The sequence below is a fragment of the Chiloscyllium plagiosum genome, chromosome 7 (genome assembly GCF_004010195.1).
Source record: "Chiloscyllium plagiosum isolate BGI_BamShark_2017 chromosome 7, ASM401019v2, whole genome shotgun sequence".
Classification (NCBI taxonomy): Eukaryota; Metazoa; Chordata; class Chondrichthyes; order Orectolobiformes; family Hemiscylliidae; genus Chiloscyllium; species Chiloscyllium plagiosum.
This window is the reverse complement of record NC_057716.1, coordinates 105,183,818-105,198,129: the sequence shown is the minus strand read 5'-3', so window position 1 is coordinate 105,198,129 and position 14,312 is coordinate 105,183,818.

Genomic DNA, 14,312 nt, shown 5'->3' with positions numbered 1-14,312 from the left:
ACCCGCACCAATCATCTACACCGCCCTGTGGCCCAACATTTCAACTCCCCCTCCCACTCTGCCGAGGACATGGAGGTCCTGGGCCTCGTTCACCGCCGCTCCCTCACCATCAGACGCCTGGAGGAAGAATGTCTCATCTTCCGCCTCAGAACATTTCAACCCCAGGGCATCAATGTGGACTTCAACAGTTTCCTCATTTCCTCTTCCCCCACCTCACCCCAGTTCCAAACTTACAGCTCAGCACTGTCCCCATGACTTGCCCTACCTGCCTATCTTCTTTTCCACCTATCCACTCCACCCTCCTCCCTGACCTATCACCTTCATCCCCTCCCCCACTCACCTATTGTACTCTATGCGACTTTCTCCCCAACCCCACCCTCCTCTCACTTATCTCTCCACCCTTCAGACTCTCTGCCTGTATTCCTAATGAAGGGCTTTTGCCCAAAACGTCAATTTTACTGCTCCTCGGATGCTGCCTGAACTGCTGTGCTCTTCAGCACCACTAATCCAGAATCTGATTTCCAGCATCTGCAGTCATTGTTTTTACCTAGCATATGGACGTACTTGGAATAGTGTAGATGGGCTTCAGATTGGTATGCTCGGTGCAACATCAAGGGCCGAAGAGCCTGTACTGCGCTGTAATGTTCTATGTTCTATGTAGTCTTGTGACTCCCACATCAACCAGGCTAACTGTTTTCTGAAATGGAGAGCTGAGATGGTTAGTGTTCTGATTTTGGAGGATCTGGACCACAGTTACTCAATAAAGATAGTTGTCCATATGTAACGAATTTTCCAATTGTTCATTATGTTTGTTAAGAAGCGACAGTTTAGCTATGATATACTAATTAATTGGATAAAAACAGTGTGAAACCCATAGGAGCTCTTGTGGTGCAATGGTAGTTTTCCTACCTCTGAGCCAGTCAACCTGGGTTTAATCCATGTCTGATAACATTTCTGAATACGTTGATTAGAAAATACCTACATAGCTCATGACAATAGAGAATGGTTCAGTGGCAACAGAGTACAAAAATGGCAGTTGCCACAAAGTGTGTCAATATTATTAATGCAGTGAAGGCTACTGCCAATGTCAGAGTTATTGTTCCCCACCTTCGTCAGAAGGTTAGTTTTCATTCTTGTTGGGAACAAAGCTTTTGTTTTCTGAACACTGCATTGATAAGAGGGTTTGCATGGTGCCGTATAGTTCTGAGATATCAGCTTTTCTTTAATTTACAGATCTGGCCATTTATCGCAGTTAAGAGTCAATCACATTTCTGTGAGTCTGCAGTCACAAGTAGCCAGACAGAAACAGCAATTTCCTTCGCTAAAGGGAAGAAATGTGGTTGGGTCGTCCGCAGTAACGAACCAGATCTGTGTTTTCCTCAAAAATTAGCTTGGTTTCGTGACCATCGTCAGGCTCTTAATTTCAAACTTTTTTAAAGTTGGATTTAGATTTCACCATCTGGCAGGATTTTGAACCCAAATTCCCCAGAGCATTACCTGAATCTCTGGATTGCTAGTCCACTGACACTACCACTAATAAATTGCTTTCCCCTGTGGGCCTCAATGGTTTTTACTGTTGCTTTCCATTTGTTCTGTTAATTCATAATTGTTGATGTTTAGGGAAAGTAAGTCATTGCTGTAAAAGTAGTTAAATGAGATCTCATGTTACATAAGAAATGCTAGAAAAGTTCTGTTTTAAAGGAACTCCCAATTTCCAACAACGGACTCTGGTTTGTTATACACAGAGACACCAGCAAAAATTCAATTCTGGATAGGCTGAGGTTGTCAAAAGATACAGTGGATTATAGGTAAATTACAGATTTAGGCAGAGACATGGCAGGTGGAGTTTAATCTCGACAAATGCGAGGTGATAAATTTTGGAAGGTCAAATTCAAGTGTAAATTATACAATAAATGGCAGAACCCTTTGGAGCATTGATACACAGAGGGATTTAAGTGTACAGGTCCACAGATGCCTGAATGTGGCAACACAGATGGATAATTGGTCAAGAAGGCATACAACATGCTTGCCTTCATTGGCCGGGCGTTGAATATAAAAACTGACAAGTTATGTTACAGCTGTATAAAACCTAAGTTAGGCCATGTTTGGAATATTACATGTTGTGCTGATCGCCACCAGAAGGATGTGGATGCTTTGGAGAGGGTGCACAGAAGCTTTACAAGGACGTTGCCTGGTCTGAAGGGTTTTAGTTATGAGGAGAAGTTGGATAAACTTGGATTGTTTTCACTGGAAAGACAGAGGCTGAGGGGTCTACAAAATTACGAGTTATAGATAGGTGGATTGTCAGAGGGTTTTTTCTAAAGCGGAAAGGTCAACTGTAAGAGGGTACAGGTTCAAGATGAAAGGAAGAAAGTTTAGGGGACAAGTGCAGGAAAAACTTTTCATACAGGACGATGGGTGCCTGGAATGGTGGTGGTGGTGGAAGGAGCCACATTAGCAATGCTTAAGTTATATCTTTATAAACACATGAATGGGAAGCTCACAGACGGATAGAAACCACATATGGGCAATAAGTAGCAGGTCTAAGTAGAATCAGCTTGGTGGGCTGAAGAACATGCTTCTATGCTGTATTGTATTGTATATTATTGTGTTGTCATCATTAACCATGGCCTCCTCAACTTTGCTCTTTACCTAAGGTATGCTGATCATTCCCAGATGTCTCTCTCTAATAAGATAGCAGCCAACAGCCTACCTGTAACAGTTAAGGATAAACACCCTCTACTACCTTCTTAAGGGCACCTCATAGTGTGCAATAACAGCCAGGGGTAGCTGGCTGATCTCCAAAATGTGTTAAAGTTGAATATGGCCAGTGACATTTGCCAAACATCAGACATACTCCTGGGGAAATGTGAGGGGGGTATTGGCATCCTATAGAAATCTTGCCAATTCCAACAGGACAAGACAGGGTCAATGTCCCAGAGTCCAGAACCAGGGGATCACAGTGTAAGGACACATGATAGGCCATTTAGGACTGAAATGAGCAGAAATTTCTTCATTGGGAGAGTGGTGAGCCTGTGGTCTCTCCTACAGACGTCAGTTGAGGCCAAAGCATTGAATGTTTTCAAGAAGGCATTAGAAATAGTTCATGGTGCCAAAGGAATCAAAAAGGAGAAAGCAACATTAGGGCCCTGAGTTGAATGATCAGCCAGAGTTATAATGGATGGTGAAGCAGGCACAAATGGATGAATAGTCTATTCCTACTCCAATTTTCTATGTTTCTATGAATCACTAATGTTCTAAACCTGACCTCATACACATTTAATAAATTCTAGAGAAAACAGGCCTAATTTGTATAATCTCTGAAAGGGATTTTTTCAAGATTAACAGTTCCCAACTCTATGTCTGGAGAGTGAGATCACAGTGAAATAATAATGATGAAACGTTAACAGCCAAGCAAGACATTGCCATTAAAATCTATCTGAGAGCATGATTTTCCTGAGGAGTGTCGTGGAGCAGGAAAATTTAGGGGTGAAGAGGAATGAGAAATAGCATTATCACTGTTTGATTGGCCTGGAAGGATAAGTCCTTCTTCCTTGTGAAGAATACGTTCCACAATAAAAAGCTGTTGTTTTTGGATTAAGGTCTTCAACTTGTAGGATGCAATGAAGACTTAAGCAATTTGAAAGACGAATAACTTATGTTGATATAGCACCTGATACAACCCCAGGACATCTCAAATGTTGTTTTGTTACCATTGTTATGTCGGAATTCCAGCAGCCAAATACTACACAGCAAGATCTTTGCCATTCATTCAAACCACTCACCATCCTGACTTGGAAATATATCACCTTTCTTCAGTGTTGCTGGGTCAAAATTTTAGAAATTTGGCTCTAAGGACTTGTAGGTCTACTCTACAGCCCATAGATTTCAGCAATTCAAGAAGACAGCTCACTACCACCTTCTCAAGGGGCAACTAGGGATGGGCAATAAATGTTGGCAGAACCAGCAACTCCCATGAGTGAATAAACAAAAATGCTTTCAAAAATTAGTTCATGAGATATAGTTGTGTTACTGCCCAAGCTTAATTACCCCCGGCGAAGGTCAGTGAAGCCCTTTTGAAGTACAATTACTATTGCCATGTTGACAGCTAAACAGTGCACAGCAAAACTTTTATTATTCATTCAGGTAAAAGAATATTGACATGAAACCTTAACTCTGTTTCTCTTGCCTGAGTTGCTGCCAGATCTGCTGAGTTTCTTCAGTTTTTGTTTGCAATTCTTCTGTCTCTGCAGTTTAATGAATTGTTTTGAGTGACTCAGACATAGGAGACTATGATGTAGATAGAGGATTCAGGGGACTGGGAGTGAGCAAGTAAATTACAGCCTTACCAGTGAAAAATGTTGACCTGGGGAAAGAACCTTAAGGGCCTTCATGAGTTATTTCTTAGGGTTGAATGCATATCTTGCCTCACTGAAAACATTTGACAAAGGATGTATTGTCTTGGAGGGAGCACAACTCAGGTTTACAGGATGATACCCAGACTTTAGGGGTAAAGTTATGTGGAAAGATTGTACAAATTAGGTCTGCTATCTTTAGAACTTAGAAAGTCAAGGGGTGATCTGATCAAACCTTCAAGATATTAATAGCAAAAGAGAGGATAGATAAGGATATGTATACTGACTGGAGATTCGAAAATTAGGTGCATGTTCTAAAAATTAGGGACAGTCTGTTCAGGAGAGATTTTGGGAAGTAATTTTACACACAAAGAGTGGTAGATGTTTGGAACTCTGGCAGTAGACACTAGATCAATTGCTAATTTTAAAGCTTTGTTAAGTAAAGGTATAAAGTGATATGAGCCAAACACAGGTAAATAGAGTTGAGTAAACACAGATCAGCCATGATCTCATTAAAGGATGAAACAGGCTTGAGGGGCTGAATGCCCCAACCCTGTCCTTATCTTCCTATGTTCCTCAATGCATCTGAAGTGGGAGTTGACACAGGGCATGCTGACATGGGGCACACAGACACAAGATAGCCGCTGAGCCATAAGTTGGTCACTTAGCACATAAGATGACCGCTGAGCCATTACATGGAAAAGTACAATGAAGCATACATAGATACTGCCTGAGGCCAACAGGGGATACCAGCACAATGGACACAGAGCATAGGTGATTAGTTTAAGGTGGGTGGGGGAGAGAATATACATCAGTAACATCTACTGCCCGCTGAGTGTCTTGAGTCCATCAACCACCTTCAGTAGAAATGTTCACTACCCGAGGCTGCTTGTATACAGGTGTTGATACCTTAGATTTGCAGTAATGGAAAACGATCTTCCTTCTCAGGAAGAACGATCATGACCAATTACTGCAGCAATGGACTTCTGCATAGCTGCTGAAACTGACAATGACTCTGTAACATTCCTCTGGAACTAACAATGTCCCTGTAACATTCCCCTGGAACTAACAATGACTCTATAATGTTTTCTGTAAACAAACCATGCTGCACAAGCAAAGACTCGATATCTAGACCATTATACCATGAAATGTCTAAAATGTCATGGCATGTGCTCTGAGGGTGAGAGAAGGCTGGCAGATGACAGCCATACTCCGGCCATCTCTCTCTCTCCCCGAAGCTCCAGTTTCTTTGTACAAAAAACTCTGTCGTTGAATCCTGATTCTGAATCCGAGAGCTTGTGATTTCCCCACAACAATTGACGTAGTCGGCAGGATCTCTTATTCCTGGTGGTCTGGCGGGGTAAGATACACTTTGAATGTACAAACAGGAAGAGTCAGACCGGGCCAAAGACACAGTTTAAAAGGGTATACATTGTAACTGGTGTGATAGTACTCGGTTGTGTATCAGTGCATGCCTGTGGAGCGTTAATGAGAAAGTGTACTAACTGGTGTGATAACCAGCTGCTTGTGCTGAAACAACCAGAGGACAAGGTAGTGCCTGCCTCAAAAACACTGCCCTAAACTGGTTGTTCGAAGGGTAGCCTTCCCACGCAATGGTTGGGAATTGAAGTGGGAATTGAAGTGCCAAGGGCACCAGGAGTTGTGAAGCCCAAGTGGCAACGTTGGGTAACATTGGACCCTGTAGGGGCGAGCAACACAGAGTCCAGTTAGAGCCTAGTCGAAGGTCAGGTGCTGTCTGTTATTGTGTCTTAAATTGAATTGGGGAGGAAAAGGAGCTGATCACTCTGACCAAGAGTCAAGTTCCAGTGGAGCTGCACATTACCAAGGTGGGATGTATGTGCACTGTGAGTAACCGTGATACCCTGATAGTCCGTAGTAGAACAACCGAGCTTGAATTGTGGTGGTGGCCGGGACGGTAAAAGGTTCTGCCGGTAGAGAGCACACCTGGCTAGAAGTAGGTCTCCGGGCCTATCAGGCAGTGTTGGAACAGTAGAGGTGGCCAAGAGGGTAGAGGAGTCCCAGTAGAGAGCACACCCTATTGAGCCAACCGGTAGGTACCGACTAGTAGTAGTGGCTGAAAGAGTAGACAAGTCCTACCAGTAGAGAGCACACCTTGCTAGGAGTCTCCTACGGCTGTACGGACAGTGCTGGGACAGTATTAATGGCCGGGGGTAGAGAAGTCCCACTGGTTAAGGACACTTTACTGTTGGTGGTATCTGGGAGTACACAATCTGCGAGATGGCAGATCAGGATTTTAAAGAGAATGCTACATGTTCCCATATTGAGAACTACAAGACAGACAGACCAGCGCTGAGAGAACAGAGGAAGAAAAGTGGTTGGGACCCATCCCAGACTTTAGTACACAGTGGAATTGGATTGACAAAGAAAAACAAAATAAAATTAAAAAGATAGAGGTAATGTTAGTGTACCAATTAGCAGGCCTAATTGAACAAGTAGGTGCCTCCACCAGCAGGTGGAGAAAAGGCCAAGAACGAATTGAGGAGCTGGAGGAGAGAATAGAAAAAGTACAGGAAGAAAGGGATCTGACTCTCTCCCCTCCTACAAAACCATCCAGCAGGGACCAACTGCTCCCTCAGCAGAGCAGGAAGTGCAAGAATATAATCTAGTGCCAGTCACTAGAGGGGGGACAGAATTGAAGGCAAAAGCAAACTATAAACCATTTACCCAGGGCAGGGGGTGGTGGAGTTGGTGGGAGGCAATAAATCATGCCTCCCTGGGCAAATTACAGCCCCGAAGTGCAAACATGAGGTTCTGGGAAGAGCTACATGGTGTATGGGTAGGGCACTAACTGCACTTGAGGAACATACACCAGCTGGTCCCGGCAGCCTGCCCAGCAGACAAATGGAGACAAGTAGCTGGCGGACCCGAAGTCACAGCAGCCCGAGACTATAGGGGAGGACGGTGGACACATGCCATTGCCCTTACAGCTGAAATAGATGCACAGCAGGCCCCCTTCGCCCATTTTAAAGAAGAGATCAAGCAGGTATTAGGAAATGCTCCCACAAACTGGAGCAGAATTGCGATCGCTAACCAGCTGAAAGGGGAAGGAGCCTCTGAGTATGGGGAACGATTATTTTGGGTATACTAGGAGTGCTCAGATCAAGCAAACCCAGATCGTGGGGACCGGGCACTCATTCAGGTTTTCAGAGACATGCTCTCTAGCGCCCATCAATCCAGCCTGAAAATGGGAGTAATATTGTCACAAAATTATGACAGAGCAAACCCACTCAGACACGGGGAGAATGTGCAAACTCCACACAGAGAGTCACCTGAGGTGGGAATTGAACCCGGGTCCCTGGTGCTGTGAGGCAGCAGTGCTAACCACTGTGCCGGCCATAAGGCTTATGCCCGAAACATCGATTCTCCTGCTCCTTGGATGCTGCCTCACCTGCTGCGCTTTTCCAGCAACACATTTTTCAGCTCTGATCTCCAGCATCTGCAGTCCTCACTTTCTCTTACAAAATTATGATGATCCGGTAGAGTGGGCTAGCGGGGTTAGGAGGCAGAAGCTCCCGCAATAAAAACAAAACCCAACAGAGCAGCCTACTGGAATGGAGGTGAAGGCAGAACCAAACTATCCTGTTACAACTGTGTCCGGCAGGGACAATTTGCCAGAGACCGTAGGGCCCCACAGCTAGGGAATAGGACAAGGAACAGCGTAAAGTACTGCAGCCACTGCAATAGAGCAGGTCATACGGAGGCAGTGTGCTGGGAAAAGCATGGGGAAACCCCCAAACTACACCCAGATCACTGCGGAACCACTGGACTCCAGGGTTACAGGAATGTGCTGGCAGACAGCAAACTGGTTTGAAGTGTGTCTACTTCAGCGCCAGAAGTATCCGAAATAAAGTAGGTGAGCTTGCAGCATGGATCGGTACTTGGAACTTCGATGTTGTGGCCATTTTGGAGACAGGGATAGAGCAGGGTGAGGAATGGATGTTGCAGGTTCCAGGGTTCAGATCTTTAGGCAAGGTGGTAAAAGAGGGGGAGGTGTGACCTTGTGGTACTTGGAACTTCGATGTTGTGGCCATTTTGGAGACATGGATAGAGCAGGGTGAGGAATGGATGTTGCAGGTTCCAGGATTCAGATCTTTAGGCAAGGTGGTAAAAGAGGGGGAGGTGTGACCTTGTTAGTCAAGGATAGTATAATGGTGGCTGAGAGAACTTTTGACAAGGACTCGTCTACTGAGGAAGTGTGGGCTGATGTTAGAAACAGGGGAGGAGAGGTCACATTGCTTGGAGTTTTTTATAGGCCTCCGCAGAATTCCAGGGAGGTGGAAGAGAGGATTGGCAAAATTATCTTGGGTAGGAGTGAAAGGAACAGGGTGGTCATTATGGGGGACTTTAACTTCCCCAACATTGACTGGAAATGCTATAAATCTAGTATGTTGGATAGATCAGTTTTTGTCCAATGTATACAGGAGGGTTTCCTGACACAGTATGTAGAAGGTCCAACAAGAGGGGAGGTCACACTGGAAATGGTGCTTGGCAGTGAACCAGGCCAGGTGTTTGATTTAGTTGTAGGTGAGCACTTTGGAGAGAGTGACCATAATTCAGTTACATTTAGTTTAGCGATGGAAAGGAATAGGTACATGTCACAGGTCAAGAGTTATCAATGGGGCAAAGGCAATTATAATGCGATTGAGCAAGAATTAGGATGCATAGAATGGGGTAGCAAAGTGCAGGGGATGCAGACAATGGAAATGTGGGGCTGGTTTAAGGAACAGATATTACGTGTCCTTGATAGGTATGCCTGTGTCAGGCAGGGAGGAAGTGATAAGGTAAGGGAACCATGGTTTACAACAGAAATTGCATCTCTTGTTACAAAGAAGAAGGAGGCTTATGTGTTGATGAGGCAAGATGGTTCAGATGAGGCGATGGAGAATTACAGATCAGCTCGGAAGGATGTAAAGAGAGAGTTAAGAGGACACGGGCAGTCTTAGCAAATAGAATAAAGGAGAACCTTAAAGCTTTCTATAGGTATGTGAGGAATAAAAGAATGACTAGGTTAGGAATAGGGCCAGTCAAAAACAGAAGTGGGAAGTTGAGTGTGGACCCTGTGGAGATCAGAGAAATGCTAAACGAACATTTCTCATCGGTGTTCACTCAGGAAAAGGAGAGTATTGTAGAGGAGACGAATGAGATACTGGATATCAGACTAGAAAGGATCGAGGTTAGTCATGAACAGGGGTGAAAGTAGACAAGTCCCCTGGACCTGATGGGATTTATGTGAGGATTATCTGGGAAGCTAGGGAGGAGATAGCAGAGCCTATGGCTTTGATATTTGAGTCATCATTTTCTACTGGTTTAGTACCAGAGGACTGGAGGATTGCAAATGTTGTGCCCTTGTTCAAGAAGGGCAGTAGAGATGACCCAGGTAATTATAGACCAGTGAGCCTTACTTCTGTTGTAGGAAAGGTTTTGGAAAGGATTATAAGAGATAAGATTTATAATCATCTAGCAAGCAACAATTTGATTTCAGATAGTCAACATGGTTTTGTCAAGGGCAGATTTTGTCTCACAAACCTCATTGAGTTTTTTGAGAAGGTGACCAAGCATGTAGATGAGGGTAGAGCAGTTGACATAGTATACATGGACTTCAGTAAAACCTTTGATAAGGTTCCACATGGTAGGCTGTTGGAGAAAATGCAGAGGCATGGAATTGAGGGTGATTTAGTGGCTTGGATTAGAAACTGGCTTTCTGAAAGAAGGCAGTAAATGGTGGTTGATGGAAAATATTCAGTCTGGAGTCCAGTCACTAGTGGTGTACCAGAAGGATCTGTTTTGGGACCACTACTGTTTCACATTTTCATAAATGACTTAGACTCAGGCATAGGTGGATGGATTAGTAATTTTGCAGATGACACTAAAGTCGGTGGAGTAGTGGACAATTTGGAAGAATGTTACAGGTTGTAGGGGGACTTGGATAAACTGCATAATTGGGCTGAGAGGTGGCAAATGGAGTTCAATGCAGCTAAATGTGAGGTGATGCACTTTGGGAAGAATGACAGGATGGCAGAGTACTGGGTCAACGGAAAGATTCTTGGTAGCATGGATGTGCAGAGGGATCTTGGAATCCATGTTCATAGATCCCTGAAAGTTGCCACCCAGGTTGATAGTGCTGTTAAGAAGGCATACGGTGTGTTAGGTTTCCTTGGTAAAGGGATTGAGTTCCGGAGCCGCAATATCAAGCTGCAATTATACAAAACGCTGGTGCGGCCACACTTGGAATATTGTGTACAGTTCTGGTCACCATATTTTGGGAAGGATGTGGAAGCATTGGAAAAGAGGAGATTTACCAGGATGTTGCCTGGTCTGGAGGGAATGTCTTATGAGGAAAGGCTGAGAGACTTGAGTTTGTTCTCAATGGAAAGAAGAAGGCTAAAAGGGGATTTGATAGAGACATATAAGATGATCAGAGGATTAGATTGGGTAGACAGTGAAAGTCTTTTTAGCATTGGAAAAGGTGCAGAGGAGATTTACCAGGATGTTGCCTGGTCTGGAGGGAATGTCTTATGAGGAAAGGCTGAGAGACTTGAGTTTGTTCTCATTGGAAAGAAGAAGGCTAAGAGGGGATTTGATAGAGACATACAAGATGATCAGAGGATTAGATTGGGTAGACAGTGAAAGTCTTTTTCCGAGGATGATGACGTCAGCTAGTACGAGGGGGCATAACTACAAATTATGGGGAGATAGATTTAAGACAGATGTCAGAGGCAGGTTCTTTACTCAGAGAGTGGTAAGGGCATGGAATGCCAATGTAGTTAACTCAGCCACATTAGGGAGATTTAAACAATTCTTGGATAAGCACTTGGATGATGATGGGAGAGTGTAGGGGGACGAGCTGAGAATAGTTCACAGGTCGGCACAACATCAAGGGCTGAAGGGCCTGTTCTGCGCTGTATTGTTCTATGTTCTATGTTCCAAGATGGGTAGACAAACAGGTCCAGGAACAGGACACTGTATGCTATAGGGCAGCAAAGGGATTTGTTTTCTTATTTAAGGGGATTTATGCTACTCTCACACCAAACCTCCCGAACTTTTTCGCAGTAGGAATGATAGGACCCCTCACTGTACCATGCCCCAATGCAGGACATGTTCAGAGAAGGATAGTGACCTGCTCCATCAGCTGGGAAATCTGTGCTGATTGGCAAATCTCCACTGCACCGGGATCATCACCTAGGTATGGGCTTTTGGGATCTCTGTCTTTGGTGGGGGGAGGGGTTGTGGGGACAGAAGGGGTCGTCAGTGCTAAAAACCAAAACTATATTGTATGTGGATTGACTATCTTAGGCAACAATACATCAAAGGCTCTACAAGCAATCAATGGTGAATTGGCTGAACTCACACTTTACGCACAGCAGACATGTTACTCGGTGGATGATCAGTTCGCCCAGCAAGGGGGAGTATGGACAATCATTGGTGACAAGTATAACCCATGCCATTGACAATTCTTACAATATTACACAGACAATCAAAAACATTCCGCAGCAGCTAGATGACTTCAGATAAGGAGCCATAGGAGGAGATAGCTGATAGGCAAATCCAGGGAACCCTATTTGGCACATGGGATGGTTCTCATTCTTTCACTCATACTGGTATTCTGCCTAGGCCTTGGTGTTTAAAGTTTTGCTGTAAGGTGTTACTGGCTCAGGCCATGCCAGGAGCGAGTGTCACTACAGAAGATCCCCCAACGAAACTCGCATTCCTCGACACCCCTCAGGATGGGGAGACCTTAGAAAAGAGGTAAAAACAGCAGATGCTGGAAACCAGATTCTGGATCAGTGGTGCTGGAAGAGCACAGCAATTCAGGCAGCATCCGAAAAGCTTCGAAATCGACGTTTCGGGCAAAAGCCCTTCATCAGGAATAAAGGCAGAGAGCCTGAAGCGTGGAGAGATAAGCTAGAGGAGGGTGGGGGTGGGGATAGAGTAGCATAGAGTACAATAGGTCAGTGGGGGAGGAGATGAAGGTGATAGGTCAGGGAGGAGAGGGTGGAGTGGATAGGTGGAAAAGGGGCTGGGCAGGTTGGACAAGTCCGGACAAGTCAAGGGGATAGCTGGGCAGGTCGGAAAAGTCCGGACAAGTCAAGGGGATCGTGTTGCTGGAGGTTAGAAACTAGGATGAGGTGGGGGAAGGGGAAATGAGGAAGCTGTTGAAATCCACATTGATGCCCTGGGGTTGAAGTGTTCCGAGGCGGAAGATGAGGCGTTCTTCTTCCATGCGTCTGGTGGTGAGGGAGCGACTTTAGAAAAGACCTACCTCTACATGTGAATTGGGTGGTCTGCAGGAGATCTCCAAAGTCGCCTCCGTGACCACAAAGGGGGGAGTGAAGTGGGAGTTGATACGGGGCATGCTGACAGGGAGCACACAGACACAAGATGGCCGCTGAGCCATTACATGGAAAAATACAGCAAAGCACACACAGGTACTGCCTGAGGCCAACAGGATATCAGCACAATAGACACAGAGCATAGATAATTCGTTTAAGGTGGGTGAGGGAGAGATTACACATCAGTAATGTCTACTGCCCACAGAAGTGTCTGAGTCCAGCCACCACCTTTAATAGAGATGTTAACTACATGAGGCTGCTTGTATACAAGTGTTAATACCTTAGATTTGCAATAATGGAAAACGATCATGACCAATTACTGCAGTAATGGACATTTACATAGCTGCTGAAACTGACAATGACTCTGTAACATTCCTCTGAAACTGATAATGACTCTGTAACATTCCTCTGAAACTGACAATAACTCTGTAATGTTTTCCATGAAATGTATAAAATGTCATGACATATGCTCTGAGGGTGAGAGAAGGTTGGCAGCTGACAGCCGTGCTCCGGCCATCTCTCTCTGTCTCTCTCATTCGCCCAGAGCTCTAGTTTCTTTGTACAAAAAAACTCTGTCGTTGAATCCCAATTCCGAATCCGAGACTTGTGATTTCCTCCACAACACATCCAAATCAGGCTGACGAAAAAATACATGGTAAAGCAAATGTGAGGAGGACACAAAGAATCTGCAGAGGGAAATGGAAAGGTTACGTGAGTGTGAAAGAGAGGGGGAGTGGAGAGAGGGGTGAGAGAATGTGTAGAGAGAGGGAGGAATGAGACAATGTGGAGAGAAGGGCGGAGAGAGATAGGAAAGAAACAGTGACAGAAAGCAGGGAAGGAGTGGGTGTGCAATAAAGGGAGGGGAAAGAGAATATAGAACAAACAACGCAGAACAGGCCCTTCAGCCCTCGATATGTAGAGAGTGCAGTGAGTTAGGGAGGGGGAAAGAGGGACAGGGAGTGGAGGAGGTATAGAGAGAGTGGATCAGTTTCTGTTGATTAATAGTATTAACTTTGATTAAACCAAGTTGATGAGATGGAGTGAACTCTCCAAAATAACCAGAGATGTTCAGAAGCATGAACAGTCCATCGAAATTGCACCAACCTACCGTAGAGCATGAGGAAAGTTTGTCCAGCAGGCTAAGATAAAAGGTAGGGGGGAGGGGCATCGAAAATGTGATAGGTGGAAAGAGGTCAAGGTGAGGGTGATAGGTCAGACTGAGGTGGGGGTGGAGAGGTCAGGAAGAAGATTGCAGGTTAGGAAGGCGGTGCTGAATTCGATGGATTTGACTGAGACAAGGTGGGGGGAGGGGAATGAGGAAACTGGTGAAATCCGAATTCATCCCTTGTGGTTGGAGGGTTCCTAGGCGGAAGGTGAGGCGCTCTTTCTCCAACCGTCATGTTGATGTGGTCTGGCGATGGAGGAGTCCAAAGACCTGCATATCCTTGGTGGAGTGGGAGGGGGAGTTAAAGTGTTGAGCCACAGGGTCAACACTTTAACTCCCCCTCCCACTCCACCAAGGATATGCAGGTCTTTGGACTCCTCCATCGCCAGACCACAACAACATGACGGTTGGAGGAAGAGC